The sequence below is a fragment of the Tachypleus tridentatus genome, chromosome 1 (genome assembly GCF_004210375.1).
Source record: "Tachypleus tridentatus isolate NWPU-2018 chromosome 1, ASM421037v1, whole genome shotgun sequence".
NCBI lineage: Eukaryota > Metazoa > Arthropoda > Merostomata > Xiphosura > Limulidae > Tachypleus > Tachypleus tridentatus.
The window spans coordinates 72289506-72305743 of NC_134825.1; the positions used below are offsets into that span (position 1 = coordinate 72289506).

The 16238-nt window shown below is 29.4% G+C and overlaps 1 long non-coding RNA gene across 1 annotated transcript; it reads right to left on the bottom strand.

Annotated features, from left to right (window-relative positions):
* Positions 1-236: 236 nt before the first annotated feature.
* On the bottom strand, positions 237-9536 carry LOC143250913 (uncharacterized). Its single transcript, XR_013028440.1, has 3 exons — positions 9380-9536; positions 7563-7684; positions 237-344 (listed from the first exon to the last, which is right to left on the bottom strand). It is a non-coding gene; the product is annotated as an uncharacterized LOC143250913 (long non-coding RNA).
* Positions 9537-16238: the final 6702 nt, after the last annotated feature.

The following is a 16238-nucleotide window of genomic DNA, read 5'->3' on the forward strand; positions in this document are numbered from 1 at the left end:
AGATCATTGTATAATTTAAGCACAAAAAAATCTTCAATAGATATCCCTTAATCCAAGTTTCAAAATATAACCAAAATTTTAATCAAGGAACTCAAAATATTCCTTTTGCAGGTATTACAGTCTAATTGAAATTCTTTCTTCATCAAAAAAATGAGCTAATTCACAGATACACAGCCATTCACAAATCCTAAGAGATGAAGCTACGGATTCAATTTAATAAAAATAAGGTAACCTACCCTCTCTAAAATCTCTGGTTCAAAGGCTGAAGCATCCCACCAGTTGTTCAGGATAAAAATATTGGGCTGAGAGAGGCGCTCACTTACTTTATGGAAAAAATTATTTTCCTAAAAAATAAAATTTATCTCTTATTAAATATTACTTATATATACAAATTTAAATAAATAAACAAATAGCTCTAATGCAATCAGATACAATAACTCTCAATAGATGATAGAATCATCATAAAACATAATACAAATCAAATATTACAATGAAACTGAAAACTAAACAACTATTCTTCTATTATTAGTTCTTCTCGTCATAACACCCAAATGCACTGGAAATACTTCAGTTATCAGACAAGATCCAGGCATGAACAACAAATAGCTAGCAACTATGGAGAATCAGTCAATGGATGAGAGTCAAATGCTTAAACCCACAATGTTTCAACTCCTGATGCTTTTCATGGTCTGCAGACAATTGTGGGAAAGCAGTTAGTTTAATATTTAGATTTAACCTTTCAGTAGAAATAAAGCTACCTTAAATTTTAGAATAAAACTTTCAACCCCTACATTTTGTTTACAAAATGATTTTAAACAGAACTAAAACCCTACCTTAACAGTTCTTAAGCTGTCACCAGCTACCTGAAGTTGGTATTTCTATCCTGGCTTACTGAACAAACATTTAAATATTTTAAAATTATTTTGTAGCTACGGCCGACATTGAGTAGTTAACGAACTCTAAGTTCTCCACAAGTATTTTATGTAACCGATAATTTATTTTTAAAGGAATTTCATATTTCCTATAAAGTATAAGTACTTATGTTCATAACTTTTCAATTTGTTTATAAATAATTGAGCATTATCCATGAAAGTATTACTACTGTTACAAATTGTTAAAAATCTTTGAAATTGAAAGATAGTAATCCATTTAGCAGTGCAAATCAAACACTATTGAGAGTGGATAGATAAAAGATAGGAATATCCAATTTTGTTCTTATATCAAAAATGGTCAATTGTACACTGCCTTCTAAAAACTAAATATCTAAAGAATAGGGACAATTATCACCACTGTTGCTTCTTTTTATAACAAGTTCCTATGGATGTATCAAGTTTAGAATAAACTTGGAATTGTTTATGTAGATTAGATCTATGTGACAAAGTGTAGATATATAAATTAGGGTTTAATACTTATTTCAAAAATAATTTTCTCAGTTGGCAAGATTTGAAGATCATCAGCACCCACTAGACCATATCTATTTTCATACAGAATGTGGTAAAATCATGAGCAGTAACAGACTGGATTGTTTATATAAAATCGAATTTAATTAAATATTTCAAAACTATAATGTTATTTTTGATGATACAAAAATAGTGATCCAAATCATTTGATGACAGTAACTATTTTTTTTACAAATAATACATCTAAAATTTTATTTAATACTACAGAAATGGATTTAGTAACTGTGTTTAAAAAGTTTGTAATAAACCTAAATTTAAGTTTTATGCAATTTCAGAATTCCATATAAAAAAAGGTAAGTTAGAAGAAGTATAATCTTTATTTATACTATCATTCTTAATGGCTTTCTTACTTATTAATAACTGCATTGTTAATTAAAGTGCTTTATGTAATTTCATTTGTTATATTGGTTTCATTAATTAAAATTTGGGCATATAATTTTTTACATTCAGAATCAAAATTACAACTAGCTTATGAATAGAGGTAATATTAATTGTCCTGGAATTTCCCTAATTTTATTTTCAAAAATATTGATAGAAATATCCATCTTGTATTTAGATAAGATTAATGTTTTTAACTTTTTTTTTTTATGGAATCAATAAAATAATTTACATTCAAATGAGAAACATGGAAAATAATAATATATTCTCCTAATTTTATTAATACAATCACCAATATTTTTAGATCTTTTTAAGATTACTTTGCCTTTTCAAAATTATTAATTAAATATATTTTCCTAAAATCAATCCCAAGTACTTAACTAATTTCTAATTTACCTACTAATTGAGAGGAGGTTGAGATCTTAAGAGCTATATTAAACTTTACTTATTAAGGCTCTGTCAAAACATTTAGAGCAACATCCTTCCCAAAACTGGCTGCAATCAATAAAAGATAAAGTTGCTGGCTAGTTTGGCATTGGATTTTGTGTAACAGATGGAATATCACCCAACAGGGCTATAGCTACAGATATTATTTGCTTTAAATTAATGGTGACAACAAGGATTAATAATGGAAAATTGTTTAATTTCTGTTTCATTATAATATTTGGTTTATCTCTGTATGTGTGGACACACAAACATACATACCAACAAAGTGAATCCATTTAAATACATCAAAATAAATTTAGGTGAATGACACACACTTAGATTCTACATGAAACAAGGTCACCCAAATGCAATGCTTATAATTTAAGGTTTCAACCTGAAAAGAAAAATAATAACAGTTTATTTAAAAAAAAATAAAAAATAAACTGACATATTAAACTAGTGTTTATATACATCATCAAAATTAATTCTGTAATAATACACCATAAGATCAGAGAGATAAAATCTAAACAGTAACTAGTTCTCAAGTAGATTAGCTTAAAGCTTGTTTAGCTATCATACCCAATATTGATTATAAACCATAATATCTCAACCATCTGTATACAGAAAATGTGCTGAGTTCTCTGTATCATTACTCATCCATAGATATGAAAACATTTTGCCTTTCAACAAACACATGTATTATCTGTAAGTGGACATTTTCAACTCCAAATTTTCCCAATTAATAATTTACTAGATTTTTCATTCATAACAAAATTTAGCTAGAATTATTATAATATAGGTTCACAGTTTAACTGTTCTTGTGGATATACTGATAAATATTATTTTATCAAATTTACTAAGTCTTTCAGATACCATTAAACTTGCATGCCTACAAGAAGTAACCATGAAAAAAAAATTATTTCAGTAATAAGAATGAAGATTTGTTGAATTTTTTACTTAAATGCTGTTCTCTGAACAACCAAGATTAAAATTATTAAAACACTGTATGTCCAAGTTACAGAATTTTTTGAACAATACACAATTCACACACAAATCTCAGTAACTTGTACTTATTTTCTACATTTTTTTTTTAAATCTTCTCCTATGTTTTTAACAGTTTATTCAACATATCTTGTTACTGTCTAGGCAGCTTAAAGTTTAGAGAATGTTACAATTTTTCAAAACTTTCACAGTTATACATAAGTTTAACCACTTGTTTTTGTTTTTTAGTTTAGCAACAAAATAATGAATAATTTTAGCAAGTTAAGTGACCATTAGTTTAATCTTTTACTAGCTACTGTTGGATATATAACACACAATTATATAGTATAACCTTTAACAAAGAAACTTGTATTTCAAATAAGTGAATGCTTAAATATACAATAAAAAAATTTTACTTCACAAAAAAATCACAGTGGACTCAAGAAATAGCTTGAAGTGGCTTTGCTAAAAGGAAAAAAGGAAACACACACAAAAAAAATCAAATTTTTAACCAGAAAAATAAACATTCTTAAGTTGCAAAATCTTCATTTTCCAATAATAGTACTTGAAGATCTATGCAAGACAATTACTTAGTGTAAGCATTAGTGTAGATTCTGCATTAGCAACTAAAACAAAGACCAGCATTCAGACAGTGTTTGTCAATCCATTCATCTAAGTTTGGAGAAACATCTAAATATTTCTTTAAGCACTGCCATCACTTCTGCATAATTCAGCATTTTTCACTTTATTAAATCGAATTATAGTACAATATTATAATATTTAAAACCTAAGTTAAAAAACAAGGCGTCATCAGATAATTTTATCAGAAAATACTAAAATTCAGAATACGAGAGAAACTGATACAAATACAGTCCACGAAAAAGTATGAAGCCTTGTTGTAAATTGCTATAATATTTACCAATTAAATGTTCAGAAACTGAGAATATTAGCAAATAAAAATCTGACACTTGTTTTTCTATGACTGTAGTTTTTGTTGCCAAAACAAATTTTCTACCTTCTATATCATTCATTAATTCCCACCCTCATACAAATAATAAGTAAAAAAAGTATAAAGTCAATTCAAGTTTTGCATTGTATGTTTATGTTTGATATGATTTCCCTCATTAAATTTGCTTATATGCTTTATTTATTGCTTATCTTATCTTAATTTATACTCTATTTTGCTTTGTAGGGAGGTCTAGCCATGCCTAAAGGCAAAAAACGAACAAAAGATGAGAAAGGTCAAATAAAACACTTAAAAGCACAGGAATGAGTAACAGAAAGATTGCTGATCAATTAGGTCGATCTCCTGGTGTTATTAATGCGTTTTTGAGTGATATGAAATCATATGGGATGAAGAAAAGATCTGGAAGGCCATCAAACGTCAGCATGAGAACAAAGCGGCACATTGTCAAAGAAGCATCCTCAGGGAAATATATGGCAGATCAAGGACAACGTGAATGTTGATGTTCTGGTTAGAAGAGTCCAGCGAATCCTTCAGAATGATCAGGCTTGATAAACATGATACGGGACAGTACCCTGCCTCTCTCGAAAAGTCATATGTTGAAGACATTGGAATATGTGACCAAGAACGTCGGTTTGGGAGAAAATGGAAGTCGGTTATCTTTTCAGACAAGAAAAAATGAAACCTAGATGGGCCAGCATGGCTTGCAGAAGTACTGGTATCGAAAAGGTGCGGCAAGAAGACGTTTCGGTGAAAAATCCGTTATGATATGGGGTGCATTCTCATACGTTGGAAAGTGCAAGGTGGTGTTTCTGGAGGAGAACCAGAATTCTAAGGACTACATTTATATGTTATCCGAATATCTGTTACCGTTTGTGCACCTGCATTATGGGACTGGGTTCATATTTCAGCAAGACAATGCATCTATACATTCTTCCAAGACAACTAACGGTTGGTTTCAAGAATGGAATGTTGACGTCATGGACTGGCCTGCCAATTTTCTAGACTTAAATCCAATTGAGAATGTTTGGGGGTAGATGTCTCACCAAGTTTATGCAAATTGGAAGCAATATCATGACATTAAATCAGTCAAAAAGGCCATTTTGAAGGCATGTGATGACGTTGATGTGACTTACCTTTGAAAACTTAGTTTGTGTATCGGAAATCCCATTGGTAAATACAAAATACAAGGTATTAAGGCTAAAATGTTTTTTTCTAACAATCAAAGTGCAAGATATATTTGGGAAAATATTGTGGTCATATACTTTTTACACCCACTGTAACATGAACAAATACAAGGAATTTTGAAAGATGTTACAGTCCCAGTGGTTTGACATATTTCACTAACATAAATAATTTTACAGTTAATATACAAGTAATCTATCAAAACGTTCTACATCACTATCAATTATAAAAAAAAGCAATAAATGTATCCTATTCTGTAATTAAACACCCTTGAATCCTAAACTCTAACAAAAATGGTGAGACCCATTTATTTATCAAGTGTTCACACCTACAGAATAAACTACAATTTAAATAATAATACAAACAATTCAACTATAACTGAACAATGTTTCATCAAAAATATTCAGTGGTAAAATTTTATCATTACATTACATTTATTTAAAGTAATTTGTAAATAAATTATTTCTGTATGGGTTTGATGGATCTCACCTGTAAGCAACATATTTATAATTTTGTTTCAGAATTATCCAACTCATTTCAAAGAAAAGGTTAATAAATACAAAGAAACTATCATCCCCTGAAAATATAATAATTCTTGTCTTGTTTACATATTTTCTCTTCTAAGTAGGTGTTTTTATTACTACAAGCCTTTGACGTCATAAAATATTTTCTGAACAATATTAATTGAAATTATATTTAAGACTAGCCAAAATTAATAATTAAAAATGACAGGATAAAAATTTTTCTATACTCTCTACTTTATCATAAAAGAAAATAGTACATAGTTCCTTACAAGCTGGTTACCTGGAGTTCCTGTATAGGTGAACATAGGATTCTAATACTAAATTCACAACACTAGCCCTGAAAATGTTTTCTAATTAGTTTTGACGATTTTTGTTCAAGAAAATGTTTTTGCATTCAATTGTGTGCAGTTGAATGTTACAGATGCCTTCTTCCACGATAAGATATCACTTTGGGTGCACAATTAAGTTTTAGGTGGGTTCTAAAAACTGTCACTTATCCACTAACAAATAAAATGCAGAATTTGACATTTTGAAATATCAAAATCCACCAGTTGCACTTTTGCTTGGTGATGTATGCATGCGTGATACTAATATAGGAAATTCAAGAATGGGCAAGTATCCTGATTGCCACACTATGAAAAAATGCTTTTTTAAACCTGTAAAGTAGATCTGCTTGTTGCAAAAATAGCTATAAAAGTGAAGTCTGATTATATCACCCAAAGGTTAAGCCCAATGAGTAGAGTAAGCAACAGCAAAATATTCCAATTACAGAAATTCTTATTTATTGAAAATTATTATGCTCATAATATTCAAACACTGCACAGAAATAAAAGTATTTATTATTTATTGACAGCAACCAATATTTGTTAAATATCAACTAACAAAAATTTAATTTTGATAGCAACAATCATCATACATTTACTGATAAGCAGAGAATGTTTCAACCTTCCTAGGTAATCTTCAGGTTAATACCTATACTAACCATTCCGTGATACACTTTTATTTCAAGTGGGTTTATCATCATTAAGAATCATGATACGTAACAGAGACAAAAGTGATGCCATTTTAATAATGTCTAGGTCACCAAGAAATCTTTGATAGATGCAGCATGCTTATAATTTAAAGAAATAGTGACTACTTTGAATGGCAAACCAAAGTATCAAAATAAGTATGTTAATTAAATAAAGGTGAAACTGACCCAATGTACAACATGGAACATTTTGTTCGAGATAAAAATTCAGCAATGAAAAGATTTAATATTCAATGTTTTTCTGAAACAGCTTTACAGCAAAATGCTGATAATTTCATAATATAATAAATAAATAAAAATACTTAAACCAAATATTGTGGGCTGTTTTAAAGTAGAAACTAAATACTATTTAGTAATTTTGCACTAAATGTCATGCAATTTGGTTAAATACTTTCACTGTGAGAAAGGAAAACTCCAAAGACATTAGTGACACCTAGATTCTAGTCCAAAACATTTCACATTTGTTTATTTTCTAAGAGTTAAACTATCCTAAGAAAGAGGTGCTTTTAATATCTTTGTTCTTACAATTTTTTTTTCCATATTAGGGTCATTAACTGAAGATCAAATTTTCAAACCTGAAGTTACAAAATACTAACTTTGCTTGATTATCTCACCTGTCAACTAATACTACATAATCTCTTAGAAGGTGATATTTTTCTTTTGGCCATAAGATGCGAACCAAAGTACTGTCTCCCAGTTTTTCACTGTTTAAGGTATGTGCCAACTGAGCAACTGACTAAAAACAAAGGAAGTAAAACATACTTATGGTATCCAAAACTGCAAAACATTTTAAAATTGTACAAGTACTTAAATACAATTTTTTTTAACAACAATCAAGGAAACTAAAGTTGTATCTGTAAATATCCAAATATAAATATTTGAAATAAACTTTCTAAACAAACAAAAACAAAGCATACTGATGAAACTAGGCACTAGTATCTAATCAAAAACAATTCTTACCTTGTAAATAAATCATATACTCTAAGCCAGCATACTTAGAAAAATATTTTGAGGCACTTTCTCAATGTATCACTATTATGCAAATGGGGTAAAATTTCTTTTATTGCATTGTAAAAACAACAATGAAACCTACTGTATGCATTTGTTTAAAATGAGATTTTTCATCAGATTATGTAGTTTCAGTAATAAAATATTTTTTTATATGTGACATTTGAATGAATATGTTGTTTTGGGAAGTTATAAATGTAACTGTAATATATATTTTTTGATGAAAATTAAAAATATTTACCTTCCTTTGTTGTAGATTTCAATTACAGATTTATTTCCCTAAATTCTTGTAAAACTTTTCCAATTAAATTCTTCGGTCTCTGGATCTACAATTTCTTTGTTTTAAGAACTATTATAAAGTTTCAATGCACTTACAATCAATAGAGTACGACAAGAATAACCTTTTTATGTATCAAAATTATAAGCAGCAACTTTATTTGATTTATTAATTAGAATGTTTTAATTAATTGTATGTAATAACTTTTAAACCCATTTCATATATTTTTTACCTGTTTGTGATTTTCTTCACCTAATCATGCAGTTATTTCAGCCAATAAGGCCTAATATACATTAAACATGTTACTGTCAAATGAAGAATGACCTAACTATGCCTACTTTATCTTGCTCCATTAAAAACATTTTCTCCACTATTATATTGTAAAGTGATAATTCAAATGAAGTATTAAATGATAACACAAGCTTTCAAAAAATTTAGACTGTAAATTCAGTGAAAATTCTTCAACAAACATTGTTTCTTCGAGTTTTCATTATGTGTTTTGGTCACTAGCCTCAGACATTTAAAAGCTGAAAAATAAACAACTACATCATACCATAACAACAGGTTAAAAACCAGTTATAAGCTAAATTTGAAAAAAACTACACTTGTATTGAAGTTAAAGGTTTCAAACTGGAACTATTTTAATGTTTTTTTTTATTATGGTGATTTTTGTATGCAATATTGTGCTCAGCCAAAACTCATAAACACCAATGTTTTAATTTGGTGCTGATTTTTAAGAATAATTATATAAACAATTAAACTTATTTTTAATTAAATAAACTTCAACTCTGAAGTATTCTCTAAAATTGTGTGTGGAAGATAGACTACCAACTTATTTCCTAAAATCTCTTTAATTCAACCAAGAAATTTTACCATCTGGATAGAGGAGACCCATACATAAAAAATTTTCTTAAAAATCCTAAAATATGATACATTCTACTACTAGTAAGTAATAATCATGTAAATACTAAAATGCCAAATACATATTTAATAAGACTATTAAAACACAAAGCCCATATTTATAAAAAAAACAAATGTTATATTTGTTAAGAATAATTCAATACACTGTATATTACTACTGGGTTGTTCATATAAGTTACTTTTTAAGTGGATATTCTCAAATACAATGCTTCAAAACTTGCATACCTGTACATTCTGAGGATCATGAGAATCTTCTGTTAGGAGATAGGGTTCTTGGGTATCACCTCCTTCAACTTGTAAGAAGCAGTTTGTGGTATGACCTTGGCCACTAGGCAGGATCTTATCCTGCTGGAGGGCATTAATCCCTGTGCTCCTACCATTACTTGCCCTAAAGATAACAAGAATAAATTAATTTGTTATTGGCTTATGTTCCACTTAACTTTTTATAACTCTTAAATCATTACCCTGTCTCATATTAACATAATTAATCTTTCATACTAGTTTAGACCTGACTTCACATGTGTCAACAGTTAAGTAACTATTGTGTTTTATATACAAGAACTTAACCTTACTGGATTAGACCCAGCTTTACATGTAACAAAAGCCAAGTCATTATCATGAGTTATACACACAAACTTTATTACTATTTCTTGCTGGCTTACACCTTACATGTTTCAACAACTGAGTCACTATCCAATTATAAACACACACTTTATGGATAAATGGGATAATCAAAACAGTAATAACCAGAAAAACCTGATTTTGATTAGTTTGTCAATTTCAAGAATTCTGAAATTAACTGACTAAGCTGCAAAAACTTGAATTAAAGATAATAAAGTGTGTGTTTGTAGCAAAGCCATATCAGGATATCTGCCATGTCTACCAAGTGGAAATCAAACTCTTGAGTTTATCATTGGAAATCTGTAGACTTACCTTTGTCAATAATAGAGAGAAATCATAAAGACAATATTATATTTATTTAAATAACTGGTTTCACTGAAAACAGTAATAAAAACAGTAATTCTGATTAGTCAATTATTTGTATGATGTTAGTTGACTAATTCATAATTTTAGTACAATAAATTATTATATGTGAAATTACTGGATGCTCACAGATAATTACTTTTATCAATTGAACACCCAGTTCTTATGGATACGTTTGTTTCATTAGAAGTTTGCATATACTTATGTTTGAAACTACTCATGAGCATATTTACCATAAATGGTATTAGTGTATACCATATATCTAAGTTAAAAATGATTAAACTACATGAAATGCTCTATAACTGATAACTGAAACCAACAAAACCTTATTTTGTACACTAATGACATTTCAGGAAATATACCAATCTTGACAGCAGCTAGTTTTGCATTGTTGTTATACTATGATATAATAGATTTCCTTATAGTTTCCAAGTTTTGCAAGATGTTAATATGCATCTATATACATTTCATGTAGAATTAATACACAGATTGTTTGCTCACAAAAGAGATAAGAAAAAAGTCACAAAATGAATAATAAATTGGCTTAATAACAGAAGGCTGTGACTGATAATACATAAGCACTTCCCTGTTTAGAATAAGTATGGATAGTTTTTGAACAATTGTATCTCCAGTCAGTGAGAATTCTAAGAAGGTAGTAAAAATTGTATTTAGCATAATTTTTTATTATTTAATGCCTTGAATGTCTTAGTGATTAGGCCTCATTATAAAATAAGTTAATACAAAGAACTGTACAATGGTGTATGTAAATTTTTGAAGTACTATAATATCTTTTATGTGAGAAAACCATGTCAATGGTGGATGGAAGAACTTAGATGTGTTTTCTTGTAAAAGTCTTACAGGATTTAACATTTATGTGAGAATGCACTTGTCCATTCAGGCAAATGGGAGGTAAATTTCATTTACTTGAAACTTGTTTTCAGTTTCCTAAAGGTTATAAATTTAAAATGTACTTGGCCACTCAACAACTTAGAATTTTGTTCTTCCTTTACTGATTCTTTAATACAGCACAAGTTTTCAAAAGCAAATAGATAACTTAATGAGCCTTTGCATGAGGATTGTGCTAAAACCGACAAGAGAATGTTTCTAGTTACAAAAGTTATGAATGTTTAGTTAGTAACATCAAAAACTACTTTAGTTCAACTCCTACAATATTAACTGTAAACTTTAAATTAATAATGTTTATCTTTACAAGTCTCAATAAACACTTTTCCAACCTCTCCTCATATTTCTTGCTTTCAAGAATTTCTGATTTATATTTTTCTTCTAAACCATTCAATTCATAGTATTTTAAAAATACTTAAGCAGCAAGTTCAAAGAAGTGTGTGATCAGTTAGCCATATTGTGAACTCATCACAAGGTGTGAAGAATACAAATAATTGGTTAAAACAAAATTGTGCAATATGTTCCCAAAAACTAAAACTGCATATTTTTATAATGCCCCTAACGTATACTACCTTGTAGAAAACGGAGCCAATACAGAAGTAAATACATAATGCCTCAACAATGAAAATAACAAATTGAAGCTTATTCTTTGTAAATTTTGCTCTAGATTGATTTATTTAACTTATTATTAATAAGCACGAATATTACATTGATGATTTTATTTACACTTATGATTGAAATACATAAGTAAATTCAGTTATCCCAAGCAAATTTTCATTCTTCTTTGGCGATCTGACAACCATTAACATTGAGCACTGCTTGAAATCTTAAGCTAAATATTTAGTTGTGCAAAAACAAATAAAATTCTGGAATCTATTTATGGAAATTAAATCCTAAAAGTCCCTTTTCTATTCTAATTAAAAAAATAAGGTGGTAGTTGTATATATAACTATCATAAAGCTTCATTTGGAAAATTGTCAACAGGTTTAGTTCATATACTACAGAAAAGATAAAGAAGTTTGAAAAGTTCAGAGAAAGGTTACTACTTAGAAAATGCCTAATATAATATATATATATATATATATATATATATATATATATATAGGCAGAAAGATGTTAAGTTTTGGACTTGTTCTATCTCTAGGAAAGAAGAATTACAGGTGACAAAACAATCACATGAAAGAACATAAATTAAAACTCAAATACTATATATTAGGAAGAAAAAATGTAAACTTTGTAGATAAGACTCGTTGCTCAGCAAATTATATAATTTTTCAGCCAGAGGTATACCACCTAGTGGAATGGTTTACCTGATAAAGTAGTTTGTATTGCTAAATATGATTTTGTTCATAATTTTTGTTAAATAGGTGTTTGAATATGACAGGATACATTTAGTTTGGTTTTAATACTTTGAATTTTTTCTCACTTTTAGATGAAGGGTTATCTCAATTAAATGAATCATCTAATGTCCCTTTGAACTGTCTCATGATCTTGCATAATCTAGATCAAACTAGTTTATATTTTTGGCACATTATTTCAATGAATAAAATATACATATATATATATGTAACAAATATACATCCAATAAAAACTCACATATGAAATTCACATTCATTTATTGCTATTTAAAATTCACAGTCATTTATGAATCACATCAATGACCACATTCTGACGTGTTCCAGTATACACAAAGCTATGCACATATATGTCCTCCTATTCCACTTTACATATCTATATTCATAGAAGTAAAAAACAAACAAAAAACAATTGTTTTTGTTTGTTCACGATCTCTGAATCAACCTCGACAGGATGATACATTGGACTAAGCAGTATGTCACAAGGTAATTAGTATCTGACCTTATCGAACTTGTATCACTACAATAGCAAAGATAAATTTGTTTAGTTAATGATTCTACAGCTTTGGAGCCAATTTTATTTATGAAATAATTATATTGAGTTTTCTTCTTGACATTTTTAAAGTTTTTCTTGGAAAATTTCTGTTCTTGTTTTTTCATTAAAAATGTCAAACATTCACACTTTTGCCAGAAGAAAATGGCACTCAGCTCACAAGGTTAGACCCTTAACACGCAAAGCTACATTTAAAAAATCCTTGTTTTCCACATGGTCAGTTCTATGTTTGGTGTTAAAGAATACGGTCACCACGAAATACCTTTATGTTTAACCCAGGTCTATCAAGAAGCACTCAGAATATCAACAAACGTCTAAGTTTCACACCATTTCTGTAACGTAGAGTAATGTTTGTATGAAACAATGTAGTTGTGAAATAAATATATTTTTTCATTTAATTTATTAGTTCAATCCTTATATCCTCAGACGTTGGACGGATGCCTCAGCTTGTGAGTGAACATTTTAAAATATATTAAACCTAGTAGGTCAGGAGCTGCTAAAATATGACAGACTCTAAATGAAAATAATTGTAAAGTTTGACTACGTTACAATAGCTTACTAAAGGGACAGTTGTAACAGTTTGCCTTAATGTCGACAGTCATGAAACAATGAAGCATTTTTCTTTCAGGGGGTAAATGAATAGTAAAAGTTAAACAAGGAAGAAATACAGTAGAGATATTTAATATCAACTCTCGGACTTATAACGCTAAAAGCCGAGTTTTGAGACCTCTAGTAGAAACAACACTGTTATCCTGTTGTGTATCTTTGTGCTTAACGGTAAACAAATAAATAAAACAATCTGGTGTCCTGTTAACCTCTTTCAAAACGTTAACCGTATGTCTTTAATTGAAAAAGACGCTGATACTTTCTAATCTACAATAACAAACTTCAAAATGTATTTACAAATAAACCTTAACAGTTATGAAAAAAATGTATTTTAATTACTTAACGAAGAAAATTATTTTATTTTAGTCATGTATACTGTAGTTTTCTCTGCCAAGCCTGACACACATACGCATAAACATATCTGCTATGACATATAAGAAAAACCAAAACACAAATACTGTCGTTATAAGAATACGTGTACAAAATACTGTGTCGAGTAGTTGTTACAATAAATAACTTTGTTTCTCAACACGGCTATTATGGATATTAAAACTTTTGTTAAAATAAAGTAGAGAACAACGTTTTGACCTTCTTTGGTCATCTTGAGGTTAACAAAAGGGTATATATTATTCACATATTGTCGGGTTTGTTTGTAGCGAAAAACTAAACAATTTCGAACTGATAAACCAGAGAATCAGCTAAACAGCAGCACTCATTACTATTTTGTGGCTGTTTTAATCTCATCGAATAGTGAGATTAGACTGTCACTCTTACAGCATACTCACGGCCCTAAGAGCTGTGAGTCTTTTTCGCGACGAGGGGTCTCGAACCACTAACCTTCGGGTTCACAGTAGTTGATTACTAACCATATGACCACATCCAGCTTACTATAACTGAGATTGCAGAATAGGTACTGTTAATAGTAAGGTAGTTATCTAATGGTTCAAGTAAAGCATTCTAATCATTGTGGATTATAGTTCTGTGTACTGTTTTATGACGTAATATCTTTCTTGTCATTTGGTTAAAATATCTTCATTAATTCATAAATTATGTAATTAGATATCTTACTTTTTATCAGAGGTTATTGATAATTATCACAATTATTAAACAAATACAGGTTAGTTTGTTTTGTCAAGCACAACGCTATAAGTTATCTTTGTTGTGCCCTCCGAAATTAAAATGTGATTTTTAAAATAATAGGTCTACATTACCCACAGAAAGTGACAAATATAACGCTTTTGTTTTCAATTTCAACACTTCATAACTTTAAGAATCAATCCAGAGGACGAACTGAACTTCTCTTGCTCTGGAAGAATAATTATCGTTGGGTGTTCTTATTAAATTGTTGCTTATTTCAGTAACTATGGATTTCGTATGGGAGCTGATATCTTGGATGTTTCAAAGCACAAAATTAAACCAATACCTTGGAAGTCGGTACAAACTGTGTTTGTACTCATTTGCTTAATTGTTGTTATGCACAAAGCTACACAGAGGGCTATCTCTGCTCTGCTCACCGCAGGTATCGAAACCCGAATTTTAGTAATATATGTCCGCTGACATACCACTGTCCTACTGGGGTGGGACTGGGGCATTGTTCTTATATCAGATAATAACGTTATCATGTTGTAATTTCCTGCGATCCAAATTAGTTCATATATAGGCATCGTGTTATCTTATATTCGTGCATTTTCAATGTTTTGTCAGTTGAGTTAGTAAAATTGTGAAACGTCGGTTTAACAACAACGCTTACCGGTTAACGTGTTAACTTAACATACTGACCAGTTAAAATGTTTAGTAAGGATGCAAATATGAAGAAGTTTTTTATCGGACACACGGCTAGCAACAAAGGCAATTCACGCAGGTCATGATCCAACAGAGTGGAGGTCACGAGCTTTAGTTGCACCCATTGTAACATCAGTTACGTTTGCTTGTAAAGAAAATGAACCTATGGCAAGTTTAAAACGCTATCGATAAAATGTCATTTTAAGTCATTATATCTTTCTTAATTTATATGTATATATATATACACACACATAGATAATGTATTTATGACTAAGCGATAAAGATCCTTATAACGCAGGTAGTGTTGGAATAACCACTTCTCGTTTCGGCGTTGTATGAATATTTGATAACATATTGATGAATAGTTGTGTCGATGATGTAACTAAATACAACACTTTTCTGTCAGAAAATCCACCCACCATGTACGTGTATACCTGTAATCATCAACCAAACAAAATAATATCCGATTTGGGTTTTTCAGACCAATATAAAACAGCTTAAGCCGCAAAATCCTAAGCTATCAAACTAAATCAAAGCATAATACAATGAATAATTAAGAAAGAAACCTTTTAAAACTCTATCTCTCTATAGCTTTATGTTGATTTCAACTTTTCTTTTTGTCGTAGAAAGTAAGATGGTTATAAAACGTGTCTCCAGAAAAATGAGTTTGATTGTGTCAAAACTTTTACTATTAATAGAAAATTAAAAATTACACGTAAAACAATCACGAAAGGAAAACACGTGAAGAAAAAGATTTTCACGTCATTAAGTGTGTTCTTTTGCACAACAGTAAGACACGTAAATTCAAATTTTCACGTCATTGATGGTTTTATTCTGTATAACAGTATGACACAAAGTCAGATTTTCACGTCATTGAAGTAACTTAGGGTGGTGCTGTCTG